General features: G+C 37.0%; 1 protein-coding gene across 2 annotated transcripts in view; it reads right to left on the bottom strand.

Annotated features, from left to right (window-relative positions):
* Nucleotides 1-18,286, bottom strand: part of LOC149531105 (uncharacterized) — a 60,865-nt gene that overhangs the window by 33,479 nt on the left and 9,100 nt on the right. The window contains exon 2 of one of the 2 annotated variants that reach the window (XM_089808672.1): nucleotides 15,168-15,317. The exons of the other annotated variant lie outside the window; for it this stretch is intronic. The gene's annotated coding sequence lies outside the window, so the exon portion shown is untranslated. The remainder of the gene's footprint in view (nucleotides 1-15,167; nucleotides 15,318-18,286) is intronic. 2 annotated transcript variants of the gene reach the window in all.

The raw sequence follows: 18,286 nt of genomic DNA on the forward strand, positions 1-18,286 counted from the left end.
CCAATCAAATGTTGCATCATAACCATCACTACCTATGTACTTGCCTCTATTGACTGTAGAAGCCTCTCCTGTTGCTGTAAAGTCTCATCATCTCGCACACTTCTGGATGGGCTTGGAGAATGTCTCTCAGCCATATTCTTAGTTATGCTGATTCCTATGTAAACTAAATTAAATGGTGGCTGGGTAACCCTATCAGGCTAGCAGGAAACCGCTCTAATACCACTATAATGACCCGTACTAATAGGCCACTAAACAAAACCCTAAACTTAATACACTGCTAAAATATATACCTGAAATAAAAGAAATAATAGTGCCAATGTATTCATTCAATGAAAACCAAATGCTTTTACAAATGATATGGCAAATTTCAGCACCAAAACATTATGACATAGCACATTACAGAGAAACCCTAACTGGCTGTATACAATTGAGAACTTGTTGCAACTACAGATTGAAATGAAGAACCTGGATTGATCAAATGGTGGAGACTGGATGCCAGAGATGATATGGTGAAAGTGCAACTCCACTGGAAACTCCAGATCAGCAATTACGCACAAATGAAAGGACTGAAATATCCTTCCCACAACTGCAATAATTCAGGTGATCTTTTCACACCCTCAAAATTGTGTACCAATTGAGAGTTTTCGTTCTCAATGGCCAATTGTGACTATTTGCAAAAACCCTAGGCTCCACAACGCACATAAGCAAAAATCAATAATAAATCTCGATAATAAGCAATGAGCCCTCAATGCCTATTTATTCTTTTTTCCTTGATAGGTCGGCCTCCCTTTTTAATTTTTCTCCACTTCTTCCAGCAACCTCTAGAAGCTTTTTTTTTAATTTAATTTATAAAGTTACCTTGTAATATATATATTTTAATTGATAACTTTATAATTAATTCCTCCAAAAAAAATGGGACATTACATTGTCCCCACGACATCAGACGAAAGAGAAAGCCATCGGCAAAGATGTTTTCATATATCTCCAATATTTTGAAGTCCACTTTCAAATGTGTATCTTTACTAAAACGTGGCATGTTAAAGGTAAGTACAGCTAATGTGTTCAATGATCGGCAAGCCTGTAGATCATGACAAAATTGTTCAAGGTTTGTTTTTTAGTCTATAAGTAGATTAGGGCGACATTCTGGCAAAGAGGCAACCAAATTGCCAACACAATTGTAAGCACGAAGGAGAGTAAACAAGTCGTTGAAAGCCTTTGCAAAGCCAAAATGAAGCCTAGCATTTTTTATTCTCTCTGACACATAAACGAGCATTTCCTATTCGTCCTCTGCATAGTGTGGCTTTTAATATGATGCTTGAAGGGATGCTTTGTGAAGGAGAATCTTAGCGTCCGAAGGAGCAACAAACTAGGTGTTGTAGCTTACAGATCTTCCATTGTATTTGTTAGCTACTGATAGGTAGAGCCCTTGAAGATCCTTATTGGTCAATTTAAGCCACAAACGGCCATAACAATCATGCGTTGGGTCGTAAAGTTGCTTCATACTTTCACTATCAATGAGATCTCTCGAAGCTCATATTCTCAAAACCTCAAATGCCAATTGTTTATATGGCTTTAGAGATGGTCCTGCAGTCGAGAGAATAAGCTCCAATTACAAAGAAAAATATAAAGTGCACTATCAAGCTACAATATGATAAACCATTCACCATCACAAAGAGGATTTCAAACGTCATCTAAAATCAAGGGAAAATTATAAATCATGGAACAAAAAGAAAGTTAAGTCTCTTTCCATAGCCACCAAAAAAAACAAGCATTAGACCCGAAATTATAGGGAGCACCTTATCTAAGGTATGTAATATTACAATAATATTTTGTTATTAATAATTTAAAAAAGGCAAGCTTTAGGTATTGTAATAATAATATGTTTTATGATCTTAAATTCCAGATTAGAAACAACCCTCAAATTATTAGAGAAATTTGAAGAAATTAGATTCTCGCATACCCACAGAGAAGGTAACATAGAAGCAGATAGCTTAGCTAATAAAGGCATCGACGGAGAAAACTTATTAAAATTTAACCAAAGTGTAATAGGATAATCTTGAATTTAGGTTGATTTATTTCCCTCCCATCATCTTACATATCTAGTTTTAATTATAATTAAATCAGGCTCGTACCAAATTATGATGCATATCTATCATTTGTGTATGAAAATCCATCTAATTCTGATTTCAAGTGACATTTCTAAACCCTTTAGGGTGTCCTTGCCATCATTTCGGGTTCCAAATTTTTTCTCCTAAAATCTATAACTAGCAGATCAGGCTTGGAAGTGTTAATTCTCACTGTAGCCATTTAATTTGTGATTTCGTTTCTCCATGGATACAAATATCTGCCTATATCATGCTTTCGAAAGTCGCACAATGGCCTTTTGCGGTCCTATTAAGCAAGAACGATGGAATAGGATCTTCTGGCTAATAGATGACATGAGTCGAATTGCAGTAAGTAGAGCATTGGGTGAAGGGGTATTCAACTACGAGTATTCATGGAGGACGAATAGTGATATTATAGGGCAATGGGTAGGCTGCCTTACTAGGGTAGGGATTGAGAAATGGGACATTGTTAGGCTGAGCTACAACCTTTTTGACCCCTATTGGTTGCTAGGGCTTGAGATAGTGGTAGCAAATATTGATGATAGGCTATGTATCCCCCTTCCTAAAGCGTATATGGAATATAAATTGGATAGTCTAGAGCTAGCTAGAAGCCCAAGGCGCCCGTGTCTGGTAGTCAAAGACAACGTTCAATTCTTCAGAGAGTGGCTGAGGATGGAAGCAAGCATTCATTTCCTACTAAGACGGAGAGGAATTATTGAGGATCCTGGTAGAGACTGGCTCCTGAATTATTTGTGGGCCTTTGATGCATGCATCCACCCGGATGCAGACCTCTCTAATTTGGAAAATGTGGAATTCTGCTTCCCAAATTATGATAAGTCAAGCAAAGGCAGGACGACCTACGAGTTTCCTCCGGGTTCGAAGGCCACAAACCTACACAAGGCATTGGAGATCATAATGGTATTTAAGAAACAGAATTGACTTCTATAGTTGTAATTCTGGGTCATTTTGGTAATATTATATCGACCCAATTAAATATAAGATATAGAACCTACATACAAGTTTAGTTTCTATACTTCTTGCCGACTGGTATCTGGTTTTAATTTCTTAATATACAAGTTTGTAGTAACGTTGCATTTTACAAGCAGTCCTCTGGTCTGCCCAACGTTGTCCTGTATATAGTTTTGATATGTAAATATCGTTTTTAGAATAGATAAAGATAGTTATTTATGTCATCTCTCAAATTCATGAGCTGGTTTAAGACCTTTGTAATTTTGGCATGCGGATCTCTTTCAGTCTTTTAATTTGGTTTTCCCTTCGTGTGCACGCGTGTCACTTTACTAGATCGACTTTTGCCTCAGATTGATATTGACACTTTCACTTCTTAAATCCGTAAGGAATTATAAAGAGAGGTGTACACTTATAGCAACGGATTATTCGTTTTATCCCCTTTCTTTCAACAATCTAGCAATAGTTTACTCTTTTAATATTGAGATCTTATAATCATCAGTTATTTGATAGATTTTTTGCTCCCTTCGGATTCTTTTAAACACTAGCACATTATAGTAATTTTATAACTTGATTTAACTAACATTTAATGCCATTTGTTGTTTATTATGTGATGTCTTATAGAAGTCAGTATTACGAGGTAATTGGCAAATACTTGCTTGTTAATAACAGAGACCGAAAGGTCAATTTATACAAAAGAATGAGATGATGTTTCCTTAGGAAACGATCGTAAAGAATAGAAACATTCTATTCCAGAGAAAGCAAAAAACGAAAGCAAACTAAAGCTTAAGATATTTACAAGATAACCATTAACTAATAGACGTCTTATCTATTATTGTAATAGCCTCCCTTAATGGTTAATCTAACACACCAAGCTGTCCTCTGAATTTGACAAACTTATCAGGACCAATAGGCTTGGTGAGAATGTTTGCAGTCTGATTTGTGGTAGGAACATACTGCAGATCTATAGTCCCGTCTTCAACCAGTTGTCGTATGTAATGACAATAAACATCCACATGCTTGGTTCGTTCATGGAAGACTGGATTCCGTGCTAACTTGATAACGCCTTCGTTATCAACAAACAAAGTAGTCGGTCCTGCTGGTGACATCTGAATATCCCCAAGCATCCGACGAAGCCAGACAGCTTCACATCCTGCCTTAACAGTCCCTCTGTATTCAGCCTCTGTAGAAGAGAGAGAAACTGCTTGCTGCTTCTTGCTGGTCCATGTGACTGCACCGGATCCCAAACTGAACACATATCCAAATGTTGACTTTTTATCATCAAGAGAGCCTGCCCAATCTGAATCTGTGAACCCACTGAGTTTAGGATTAGAACTCTGAGAATACAGAAGTCCATAATCAAAAGTGCCCTTCACATAACGAAGCACACGCTTTGCTGCCATCCAATGATCAGCCTTAGGAGCTTTCATAAAGCATGAAATATAGCTGACTGCGAAGCTGATATCAGGCCTAGTAGCAGATAGGTAGATGAGGCTGCCTACTAGTTGCCTATACGTAGTATCATCAACGGAAGGAGAATCAGACTGGGCTGATAACTTGAGACCTTTCTCCATAGGTATAGATGCAGGTTTGCAATCCTGCATTCGGAATTTGTCTAACAAGGCCCTGGCATATTTGGACTGAGAGATGAATATACCAAAAGACTGTTGCCAAACTTCAACACCTAAGCACTAATGCATGAGCCCAAGGTTAGTCATATCAAAAGACTGGCATAAGTGTTGTTTGATTCCCTGAATCAAAGATGCCGAACTGCCAGTGATGATCAGATCATCCACATAGATAACCAGAAGGATGATGTCACTGTCAGTAGTCTTGATGTACAAATTTGAGTTTGAAGAACTCCTCTTGAAGCCTTGATCACTGAGGTACGTATCAATCTTGATGTACCATGCCCGAGGGGCCTACTTCAAACCATAGAGAGCTTTTACCAATCTGAGAACCTGATGGTCTTTACCAGCAACCTTGAAACCCGGAGGCTGTGTCATGTAGACCTCTTCATGGAGATCACCATTCAGGAAAGCACTCTTTAAGTCCATCTAATGGACCTTCTAGCCAAACTGTGCTGCCATGGCTAGGACTAATTTGATGGTGCTCATCTTTGCAGTAGGAGAAAAGGTCTCCTCATAATCAATGCCCTGACGCTGAGAAAAGCCCTTTGCCACTAAACGAGCTTTGTACTTGTCCAAAGTACCATCTGATTTGTATTTGATTTTGTAGACCCATTTGCAGCTAATGGGTTTCTTCCCTGGGGGAAGATCAAAAAGGACCCAAGTGTTGTTCTTCAGCAGGCTCTGGTGTTCAGATTGCATGGCCTGTTCCCACTCTGGAATTCCTTTAGCCTCGGAATATGTTTGAGGTTCAAACACACTGTGAATGTTGGCCATAAGAGCAAAGTTAACAGAATCTGTAGTTTTGCTCTTTTTTCGAGCAGTTCTCCCATCAATGAGCTCATCATCATGAAGATCAGCAAGTGTCTTAGCCCACCACTTAGGCCGGAGAGGAGAATGACCAACAGTAGTACTAAGAGATGCTTGATCAACAGGATCCTCATCAGAAGAATCTGGATCAAACTCAGGTGAAGCATCTTCAAAACGAGGTGATCCTGCAGGAGAAGCCGGAGGTGCCTGTACAGGTATCACTGGCATGACTAGAGCTGCAGGAGCTACTGGAGCCCTCCCATCAGGTGGACCTAATGGAAGCCGAACTCCCAAATCATGAACCTGCATAGGCTGGTCTGCTGGATCAGGAACAGGAGAAACAGGCATGAATGGTCCTCGCTGCTCATCAAAGACTACATCGTGGCTGTATATGAGACGAGATGTCTCAACATCAATAAGGCAGTAGGTTTTGTGAAGACTGCTATATCCAGCAAGCATCAGTTTCTAACTCTTGGCATCCAACTTGGTGCGTGAAGCATCAGGGATCCAAACAAAAGCAAGAGAGCCAAAAACCTTCAGGTGACTGATTCTGGGCTTGCGACCTGACCAGGCCTCTTCCGGAGTTTTACCTTTGACAGCCACTGTGGGTGACCAGTTCAACAGATAAACTGCAGTGTTAACTGCTTCTGCCCAAAAACGCTTCGGAACATGTCTGTGTTCGAGCATGAAACGAGCCATCTCGGTGATTGTCCTGTTCCGACGTTCAACTACACTGTTTTGTTGTGGCGTGTGGGGTGTGGTGAACTGGCGTTGGATGCCATGTGTATCCAAGAAGCTGGAGAAAACATTAGAACAAAATTCCCCCCCATTGTCTGATCTAAGAGTAATAATAGATTTCCCAGACTCTTTTTCAACTAAGGGTTTAAACTTCTGAAGTACAGTAAATGCATCGGATTTCGTTTTAAGGAAATACACCCACATTTTTCTACTGAGATCATCTACAAACAACAAAAAATACCTGTACCCAAGAACAGAAGGAGTGGCCATAGGGCCACAGATATCAGTATGAACAAGCTGAAGTACCTAAGAAGCTCGCCAAGAATCGCCACTGGAGAAAGGTGTGCGATGTTGCTTCCTAGCCTGACATGCGTCACAAACTCTAAGGTGTTGAGTTTGAATCTCTGGCAAACCAAGAACAAGCTCATCCCGAGCAAGTTGTGAGAGATAATGCACATTTAAGTGCCCATATCGCTGATGCCAAAGTGTGCTGATGGAAGATCGCCGAGCAGCCATAGCTAAGTCCTGAGAATCACCAGAATCAGTAAGTCTGAAAAGACCATGATCCTCAAGACCAACTGCAACAGTAGACTTAGTCACCTGATCAGTGATGGTGCACTGATGTGAACTGAAAGTGACTGCTAAGTGTGGAGAATGTCACAACAACTGACTGACTGAGAGTAGATTTAGTTCCATCCCTAGAACGTAGTACACATCAAGGAATATGAGATTCCTCCCAACAGACTGAATCTGAATGTTGCCTTTACCAACAACTGTGTACTCTTCTCCACCACCAAAAATAACAGAATCTCAATAAGGCTGGTAGTCAGTAAACCAGTCTCTGCGGTGAGTGAAATGTCGAGAGGCACCTGAATCAATGTACCAGGCAGATGACTTCACATGATCTGCGGGTCTTTTAGCCATGAAGGCGTAAAAGGCAGATTCCGCCTGCTCAGTGTGCTCTGCACTGTTCACTTTGGGTTGCGAACCTGATTGCTTAGACTGGGCAGCTAAGCGTTTCCGACATTCAACCTTCATGTGACCATACTTGTGGCAGTAGTTGCATTGAATGTTCTTCTTTTTGGTACCATCGGATGCTGGAGCAGAAGACTTCTGCTAAGATGGTTGCCGAAACTTGCCCTTATCCTTCTGAAAGGATTTCGCAGCAAAGGCTTGCTCAGTGGAGGTGGAACTGGAGCTGCTACCTAACTGTTGTTTCCACCGATCTTGCTGAAGGAGCAGGGTGCAGAGATCAGTGAACTTTAGAACAACACCAGTAGATGTGATGTTGAGAGTCTTGATAAAATGCTCATAGGATTTTGGTAAACTCCGAAGAGAGATTACCACAATATCCTCTTCCTCCATCTTGCGACCGATGGCAAGTAACTGATCACGGATTTCCTGAATCCGATTCAGGTGTGCCTGGAGCGAGGTGCGCTCATCCATGACAATAGAAAACAGAGTGTTTTTCAGAAAGAAGGCTTTGCTCTTGTCGGAAGTCTCATGAAGACCTTTTAGATGTGTCCAGATTTCGGCAGCTGTCTTGCCGGATGGAATCTGAGAAAGCTGGTCATCAGCTACGGATAGTTTTAGAAGCATTACTACCTCTCGATTGTTCAGATCCCATGTATCTTGATCAGGACCCAGAGAAGTCGGCCGCTGCATAACACCCAGAACAAGTTGAGCGGTGTTGCGATATTCGAAGATTGCGATGATGCGCTGCTTCCAGGTTCCATAATTGCGACCATTGAATTTGGAATTATGTTCGAGCAGAATATTTGTCAGAGATGCCATGGCACATTTTTCAATGAAAATCTGTGAAAATCTGTGAAGGCACGTTCTTCGAGGCAAAAATACGGAAGACCCAGAAGAATCAGAGAATGACCCAGAAGAGAGCTCGAAAAACCCAGAAGGAATCTGCTGTCGTTTTTTGAATCTGCTGGCTCGAAAATCGAGGCACCTAGAAAAAACAAACGACAACCCAATTGAACTCTCTTATAACCCACTAAGAATCTGCAAACAAAATATTTTTTCGACCCCAAAAATTAGGGTTTCGGGCAAAAAATAGGCGGCGGGCATTGATGGAAAAAAGTTGCAGAAAAAATGTTGATTTTCTGGAAAAAATGGTCAATTTGGCAATGGCTGGTATTTGATTTTATTAAAAAACACAGAGCCGTTTGAAAACGACTGTGTTTGACCTCAAACAATGGCAAATTTGGCAAGTGCAAAGGTTTGTGAAAAAAAAACGCAGAGCCATGAGCGATAAAAACAACTGATACCACGTGAGCTTGCTGAAGAAAGAAGCCACGATTTTCACCAAACGCAGAGCCGTGAGTTTGAAGGACCAAACAATCCGTGGTAAAAATACCAATTAAAAACGCGATTTGCAGAGGATGTTAGGCAAAAGAAATCACGATTTTCAAATACAAGTTGAGAATGGTACAAAATGACCACGATTTTCATGCAATTTGTAGACCCGAGTTCAGAATTTCTCTAGACAGAAAAACCTAAGCGGGTTTTTGGAGAAAATAGCTGAAATAATTTTGGAAAAATTTAAACAAATAATTTCAAGAAGAAATTATAAATTTTAACAAAAAAATTTAAGTATTTAGCTCTGATACCATATTACGAGGTAATTGGTAAATACTTGCTTGTTAATAACAGAGACCGAAAGGTCAATTTATACAAAAGAATGAGACGATGTTTCCTTAGGAAACGATTGTAAAGAATAGAAACATTCTATTCCAGAGAAAGCAAAAAACGAAAGCAAACTAAAGCTTAAGATATTTACAAGATAACCATTAACTAATAATAGACGTCTTATCTATTATTGTAATAGTCAGGACCTTTATGCAACATTCGAAGCTCAAATGGTTTAAAAGATCAATTTTAAGCATATTATGATGTAATCCTCTTGACATAATGTCAGACTTTTATAAACTGGGGTATGCCCCTTTTATTGATGTATAATATAGGACTTCGGTTCCAGGCTAGACTGGAGGTTTTCTTACTCCGTTCTTTCCTACCAGTGCCCGTCAGAAAGGAGAAACTCTTGTACTCCTTTAATTTTCTTAATATAATATAATAGAAGGCTACGACCGTTTACCAATCAAAAAAATAATAATAATATGTTTTATTGATAAAGGTGAGAAGGTAAGTTGTTTTAATTAAATTAAATATATTGTTATAATTATAAAAAGGAATTTTGATTGCACTATTAGAAATATACTTTCTAATTATAATGAATATTGAATATTCAAGTTTAGAGTATATATAATATAGGGAACATGATAGTTCCCAACTTATTCTAATTATTAAGTATTTATTATCATTTGAAATGAAATTTATTCAAATAACATTAGTGTGAAATTCTATTATTGGTTGGTACATAAGTAGAATATGTTTTATCTATTTGAATAATTTGAATATATTATTATTAAGAAAAATTATTCAAGGAATTTTTATTATTGTAAAAGATATGTGCCTTGATCTCTTCTTCCGAGAATGATCTTGCAAGAAAAGGAGGATTAATATCAAACTCAAAGGGAGTTTGACATTTCATTAGAGGCAACCTTGAAAGAGAGGGAGCAGATGGAGGTTGTGATTCAGTCAACCTTTGGTGATCTTGATTATATTGATTCAGAGGGAGTAAACAATGTTGAGATGGATCCTCCAGTGATCAATAAATTGCCTTAATCAAGAGGACCGTGATTTATAAATATACCTCGTGACTATGTGATTTTAATGGGCGTGCCTCCTGATATATAATGATGATCTTATGTGATGCATAATATATGATTAATCAAAAGATCTAACAAATACCTTTGCATGAACAAAGGAAATTTGAGTTGTTGTGTGACGTTAATGAAGCTTTTAAGAATTCATTTGAACCATCTACAAGTCTCTCTTTGATGAATGAAAATTGACATATGAGTTGTAGATTCATTCATGTGGCACACTCATACTCAATCTAGATATTGGCAAATCATGGATGAGTTTGCTTCTACTGTTAAGCTTATTGAATGTTTGGATCCTCAATGGATGAAAAGAGCAAGTCGGAACTTAGAAAGAAACTATCATATTTGATCTGATGTAAAAGTGTTCAACAATATAAGAGTGAGAATTTTACATTGTGGGGGGGAATAATAACCAATGTTTCATTCCCACTTGAACCATCCTTAGAAAAGGAGATGTTCCATGACCCTCATGGGCAGATATGTAATTGTATCTTTTACATTTATCTATTCATTTATTTGTAATTCTATACATACTATAAAAGTTATTTGCTTTGATCTTTTCCTTTATGTTTGAGGATATTCTTACAGGAAAAGAAGGTTGGTACTTTACATATGCTACCAAATATTGTGTAGACTAAATCTAATGATAGTAGCTCCAAAGAGCCTGATGGTCAAGATGGATAAAGTGAGGCTCTTGAAGCAAACATCCTTGATGATTAAGATTATGAGATTCTTCTACATTAAGAGGGAGTATGACACTTCTTTTAAGACAATGCAAGAGCTTAGAAGATCGGTACTCGAAGGGAGTCTAGAAATACATGTGAGTGACTGCATGATGTAATGGACCTACTCCTATGTATACCATGAGAAGTGGTGAATTATCACTAGAAAATCAGACATTTGATTCAAAGTGAGTTTGACAGACATCCTTGGGTAAAGAGAATCTCTGAGGAAGTAACAAGAGGACCTAACTTCCCAAGATTGATGTTCAGAGGGAGAAATTTTGAGATGAAATACTTTGTGAATGATATCTTCTCTATGAGAAGAAGTTCTAAATGAAATTCCTTGAAATGCATTCTTCTCTGTGAGAGAGAATTGAGGTGAAAGCCTTTTGTACCACCCTCTGACTGGGTTCATGGTGGTTATTATTTCAGATATGATATGTAATGAAAGGTGATGATCTTTCATTGACATATATAAATAGAAGGTAACTATTATAAGATGATGATCTTATAAATGGTAGACCTATTATCATGGTTCTTTGGGCCAGATTTTTTCAAACACCATGATAATGAACAAACAAAAGGTAATCTTTGTAAGATGACAATCTTGCAAATGATAGGCCTGTTATTATGACTATTTTTGTTCTGGATGAAGTCATTGATAACGAAAGCATTATGATTACTCTAGATATTGTTTTGGACAATTAGAGATCATAATATATGTTATAACATTGTGATTGTAATTATTTGACAAGTCACTGTTTCAAAGTGTTAAAGTCAGATAATATATTGTGTATAGATATCCTTGAAACAGATATCTGATAAAATGTTTTTTGTCAGTTCTCCCTTGCTAAGAGGGAGTGTTGAAGTATAGCATCAATTGAAGTGGTATACTCATTACATTGAGTATTCGTATTCATGATTTATATGAACATTGTTTTATGTCCTATCTAATTGATAAGAATAATATATATAATATATATATGAGTGTGTAATATAATATATATTACATATATTATACCTTATATAATAATATATTACATATATGGTTAATATATTAATATTACATATATGCTTAAAGGTGAGCTATACATAGTTAACTAAAGATGATTAACTATAGGAACATGTCTCTTGAAGAGACATGTCTCCTCTTCTCATATTTATATGAGATCCAAATCTGCATTTGGAAATCATCAATCACATTGGCAATGTTACTACATTTGCAGAAATGATCCATGTTACTTAACAACACTTAAAACTTGTAGAAATGTCTTTAACAAAACCCACATGATATTATAGTAAAATAATGAATGTGTTATTAAAGCAGAGATCATAAATGATCTAAATATACAACTATACACAAGAATGTTTCTATAACAAACAAAGAGAGAATTAGAAATATTATGAAGAAAGAAAGAGAAAGTTTCCATATTGAACAAAGAGAGAATATGGAAATATACAAAAGGAGTGACCATTAGAAATAGAAGTAAATCTACAAAAGAGAGAGAAACAAAAATAGAGAGATTTAACTCTAATACCCTCCCTTAATGGTCAATCTAACTTCAAAACAAACAAAAAATTGCAAGGGAATCCGCTCTATATGTGCTGCAATATTGGTTTGTGGTTAATATATTAGCAACCGATTATAGCGTCCGTCTTAGGCTAAATATTAGGCTGACTAATATTAATGATAGCAATTTGCTTATAGAGGATGATTAAGGGTTATGATGGCTAGTGATAGCAAAGAAGGCATGCCATTAAAATAAATTATAATAAATACTTGCTGTGTTTTCTGGGCAGATTGTGTTCCTTTTTTTTTTTTGGCATCAATGTTTCAGATCACACTCAATGATCCATCATCAAGACGAAAGAGCTAAAGGAGGGAAAAAAATACAACCTGCCCAGAAAACACAGCAAATATTGTAATGGATTGTGGACAACAACTATCTTCTATAAAAAAATACTTCAAGGCAGCGACTAACCTGAAAGGTTATGGCTCTTGTAAAATGAAGAGGATGTATAAAAGAGAGATTGACTCATTTGTAGAGGGGAGAAATAGAATAATCAAATCAAGTTTGTATTGGATAAGAGTTCAGAAACAAGCCTGAGTTAGAAATTAAAAACAGCAGTCTATAATATTATAGGAAATAATTGTGCGCATGTATTATTGGATTTATTTCAACATAAATCTATTAGGAAGCCTTTAAGTCTTTACTTATATGATTTAATTGTCAATTCATCCAGAAATATAGGATAAGTAATTATCTGCCTAATTTCCATCAGCAGCCAAGTTTGGAATCAATGCAGAACTTTTGCAAATAAGAAGATTAGGCAGTGTCACTCTTCCCTCATCAAGTGCACAACCTCAAGATGGATGGACTGGAGGTCCTACCATAAGCGTGGGTTGAGGGGCTGACTGGATTGGAGGTTCATTCTATGCCCTCAAGCTTGGTTGAGGTAGACAATCTCCCAAGATCCTATCGAGCTTTTCCATCAGATTCATAATATGATTGACTATGGGAATAAGTCATAAAATAGATATGAATGACATTAGGATACTTTGATTCTAAAACTGATTATTTGCATATGATAATAGATCCTTGATATTAATGTTTAGATGTTAATTAATATTGTTTATAAAATTATAACACCTAAATTAGCATTTTCTCTAAATAGGCATCGCAATTATGTAACTTTACTATAGAATTCTAGTTGTAAATAAATTGCATTTGTTGGAATGGTTATTTTCAGCAAAATCAGGTCTATCCCAAAAGGGGACATTACAGAAACCCCTAGATTCTTGGAGGTCGGAGAATGAAAATCCTGCGGGTTCTTGAGGGCAATATCAATTTGAAGTTTTGTTTGGATTTCCAACATCTATTTCAGTGTTTGTTATTGCAGATTTGAGAAGATGGTGCTACAACCAGCATAGTATAGCTTCAGATTTTCGTATCCATCATGTATTGCCATATTGCTGTGCACATTTGGTTATTTGAGATTTCCAGTATTTTGCTGTCATTTTTAAAATATAAATCAGCCACATACATTTGAGTGCAAATATTTTTCATATGTTACAAATTTATGTGAGTTTCATGACATAGTTTATAAATAAAAAAGAGTGAAATTTAAATTTTATCAGACAAATTTGATGGTGCTTATTTCAGCATATTTATGTCATATTTGCTGGCTATTTAGATCTAAATATTTATATAAAAAATTTGGTTGGGTACATTAGACAGATAATGAAGCCCTTTACAAGCAAGACAATAGTTACCACATGTGAGCCACATGAAGCCACTAACAGATTACCATGTGAGCCATCAAATTTAAGTTAATGACATTAATTGTACTCAAGACAGGACAAAGTCCAACAAGAAGCTGAATCAAAAAGAGGCTACTGAATTCCCTGTGGAAATGTCATCTTATCATTCACCATCTAAGATTGCAATTTTCTCTCTCTTGCACTATGAAAAAGGGTCTAGCTATTGTTGCTTCTGAAATGCATAAGCTGAAAACATTAGCTTGTCAATGTAGTAAGAAAAAAAACTTGCACAAAAGAACTCATTCACTTATAAGTTATAATGTGCTTGATGTACTTGCAGAAAAGATAAATGTCCCCAGTTACAAGTATTGTACTACAAAAAAACTGATATAATGCTATTTCTTTTACCCTTTCCAGGTGTAGCAAAATCTATATCAGAATTTTACCATTCCAAAAACTGTTAAAATGATTGACAATATAGGTGTTTTCATTTTACAAAGCGCTCCACAATTTTAAATTTACAAAAATTCAGCTATTCTGAGTGGAGGTAATAAAAGGTAGTATAAATGCACTGAATCGTCTATATTTTTTTGTTGATTTTGATAAACTTCGAAATAAATGACAACAGTTGAAGTGATGCATTTATAATGTATGTATGTAGTTATAGTACAAGGTAATACAAGTTCACTAAGTCATCCATGTCTTTTTGTTGATGTTGATAAACCTCAAAACAAAAGACAATAATTGATGCATTTATAATGTATGTATGTAGATGAAAGTACGAATATGATACATATCTGTTGATGTACAGCATATGCTTATCTAATTATGTAGATGCATGCACACATATCGATTCATGATTCTAAGTCAAGAATAAGACCTAAGCCAATGATCAGAAGTGACTTGACAGTAACATTCTGCACATGGGATCTAGCATGCTGTATTTCATTAACAGACCATTAGATTCCAGAGGATTCACTTGAGCAACAATATCTTATCACGTCATTGCTTGATGGGGATTTTACAATGTTCAAACCATAAAGGGATAGGGGATGGTCCAATTTTATTTATATGGATAGCTAGCTATTGGAAGTCATAATAAGGGAGTGGAGATGGTTAAGTGTTATTACATGTCAATGTAGACTGTCATATATATATATATGTGTGTGTGTGTGTGTGTGTGTGAAACAAACTTTTACCTCATTGCATTCCATGTGCTTTTTAGGATTTGGAGCATCTGAAATTTCCCCTTTTTCTTTTTGTTTTGCTTTGAGTTTGAGGCAGTCAAGACATTCCTCTACAAAGGAAGAAATGAACTCAAATTGAGAGTAGTTGGAACAGGTGCATATCTGTGGCAGCAAAGATTTTCCCGTGCATAGGAATGAGCTTTGATTCAGAGTTGTGAGAATTATTTGCAAAAAAAATTAACATGCATAAGCGTCAAATAATTTATAATAGGAATCTTAGTTTAAATTCACTGTGATACCATTTTTACTAGATCGATTTTTTTGTGATGGCTTGCCAATTTCTCTATCTAGTGTCCTCTTGTTCCATTTTAAACTATATCTAAATCCTGTCCAGCTTCTGTTCAAGCAGGAAAAAAAGCTTTCTACATTACATGACACATTCTCTCACAATTTGTTTTTAGCACATAACTACCTTAACTTTGTCTACAGACCTTGCATTATCTACCTGGTAATTTGAGCATTCTTTAAGACTTTTGTCTTTCTTGGCACTGGTCTCAGAATGTCTAATATCGTCATCAGCTTTCTCATTTGGGTATCCCTTGTGAATTTCACCAGCGATCCTTTTTGTCTGTTCACCCCAACTTCCATCATCTTCCAAATTCCCTGAATTTGCTATCTCTAGAGCTCTCATATTCACCACTCCCTCTACCATCATTACACAAAATCTCCTCAAAACTATCAGAATCCACATTTAGCCCAAACTCCTTGTGCTGCCCTCAATCTGATCATTTTATTTTTTAACAATTACCCTGCAGCTATATCTTAATCATAATATCTGCTGGAATAAATCAAGAGACTAATGATAATTAAATCTGCCGGAGTACATCAATACAGTAATAATAATAATATCTGCTAGAATGAAATGATTTTACTAACGTCCACAAGACCAAAGGTCTATGGGACCAAAAGGGGGATCCACTAAATATCCTGCTCGGATTTTTCCAGGGTGTCCCTTCTTTTGTGGAGCTGCATTAGCAAGGCGGCCACCTTGTGAAGTCTTGGTCCCTCAAAAAGCTCTTTTATGTTGTTCACTTGTATGATGTCCATAAATTGGACCCCGATGTCTTCGTATGTCGTACACTCCTTGATATAGTGCCATTCCATCTCCATTGCTCCCTTGTTACAGAACCTACAAATTCTCTCCTCCCACCTTTCTTTAGGGATCTTCCATCTGCCGGTTTCACACCTCAAGTGATGTGAACCGGACCTCAGTTGAGCTATTAGGATTCTTGCATTTCCTCTGATGTCGGCTCCTAGGTATTCTTTGTCACTGTGCTCGCAAGTGTGGTTAGATTTGTTGACATAGTAAGTTTTTTTTCTACGTATCTGATTGGTCCACATGGCAGTCCTACCTTTTTCTAATACCCACTTTTTTATCTCTGTGTTGGTTTGCGGGCACTCTTGATTATCAATGTTCCATTTGTTGAGCCATTTATTATTTTGTTTCCTCCATGTCTTCTCCCGACCATTTAGCTTCTCCCCAACCACTAACTTAGGCCAGCAATATGCATCCATCTTTTCTACTTTTTTAAGATAGCTGAAAAAGCAAATAACTGTATAGGCTTCCACTGGTAACATGCTTGCTTCAGCCAAAAGAATCTCATAGGGAACTATTGATTTGACTTTGAGGTTGGTGGTTATGAAGTGTTTTTGAATTCTTTCTATTTGTCACTATTTATGGTTTGATATGCTGCTCCCCCATATTTCGCTGCTGTATAGAACAACCGAAATCACCAAAAGCCCAAATAGGATTTTCTGAGTCTTCCAGTCCCACAACTCTGCTTTCCTACACCTGTTCTGAAGGAGGTAAGAGGCCTTCCATCCCTCTTGTATCCTTTTTGATCTGCAAGTTTCCCAACCTAGCTGATAATGGAAGTCAACCCCTAAATACTTGTATTCTTTCACGATTTCTAATGTGTTACCCTTAAATATGAATGCGTGTTGCTGTTGTCTTTTCTTCAAGGAGAAGATCATGATTTTGGCCTTAGATGTGTTGACTTCCATCCCTACCTCTGTGCAAAAGGTCTCTAGTTTACTCAAATGCTCTCTCAAGCCTCTAGCAGTCTTAGCGATGAGGATGAGGTCATCCGCATAAAGAAGCAGTCTAACCACATAACCAACAAGTTGGATACCTTCCCTCTTGGCCTTGTTTATCCATTCTTCCAGCTTGTCTATATAAAGTCCAAACAGGGTAGGGGAGACTAGGCATCCTTGTTTGACCCCAATGTTACTCCCGAAGCACTCTGACATGCCCTCTTTAGTTCTGATTTTCACTTTAACCTGTTCATACAGCTTGTAAACAGCAGCCCTGTATTCATTTGGCACTTTCAGTACTTCCATTCTACTCCATAGTTTATCTACGGGGACAATATCGAATATAATGATAATAATGTGGAACTAATAGAACTCAGGCACTTGGTGGAAGATTTTCAAAAACCAGATCAAATGCTGCTCCAGTTGGCCTACAGATTAGTCTACCGATAGAATATAATGCTGTTAGCTAAATGTAATCCATGGATGACATTGCCCACAAGAAAAAAGAAGGCCCCTACTGCACCCTCTAGGCCTGAAATGTGTGAAAGAAGCATAGAACGAATACCTAAAGCTGGATTGTTTTCTAATTGTTTACTGACTGAAGAAGAAACTTAGGAAGCACCTACAAGAGAAGAGGAAAGTCTTAAAGCTTAACGAAAAGAAAAGTATAGCAAAAATGAACTCTGCAAAAATAATATTTGTTGGGAACCCAAGCATAATGCAAGGACACAGAAGTGAAATTGTTACAGGAAGAATTAGAAGTTAAAGAAGAGGAAGCTAGAAAAAGATGACGGAACAAAAGGAATAGAAGTACTTGAGTTGCCTTGAAGATGGTGAGTTAAAGCAAGATGAAGGTATGAACTCCTCCAATGATGAGGAAAATGTTCCTACACAAGAAGATTGACAGAATGCCTTAATTTTAAGAATGATGAAGTTTTCTAAAAATCAATTAGTGAAGAAAAAGCAATTGAGTTTTTGCCGATAATATTGCCCCACCACTTATTAAAGAAGATTGCAAGCAAAAATTTGGAGAGCTG

This window comes from Cupressus sempervirens, chromosome 11 (genome assembly GCF_028749045.1).
Source record: "Cupressus sempervirens isolate cs-2001-9-10 chromosome 11, ASM2874904v1, whole genome shotgun sequence".
Classification (NCBI taxonomy): domain Eukaryota; kingdom Viridiplantae; phylum Streptophyta; class Pinopsida; order Cupressales; family Cupressaceae; genus Cupressus; species Cupressus sempervirens.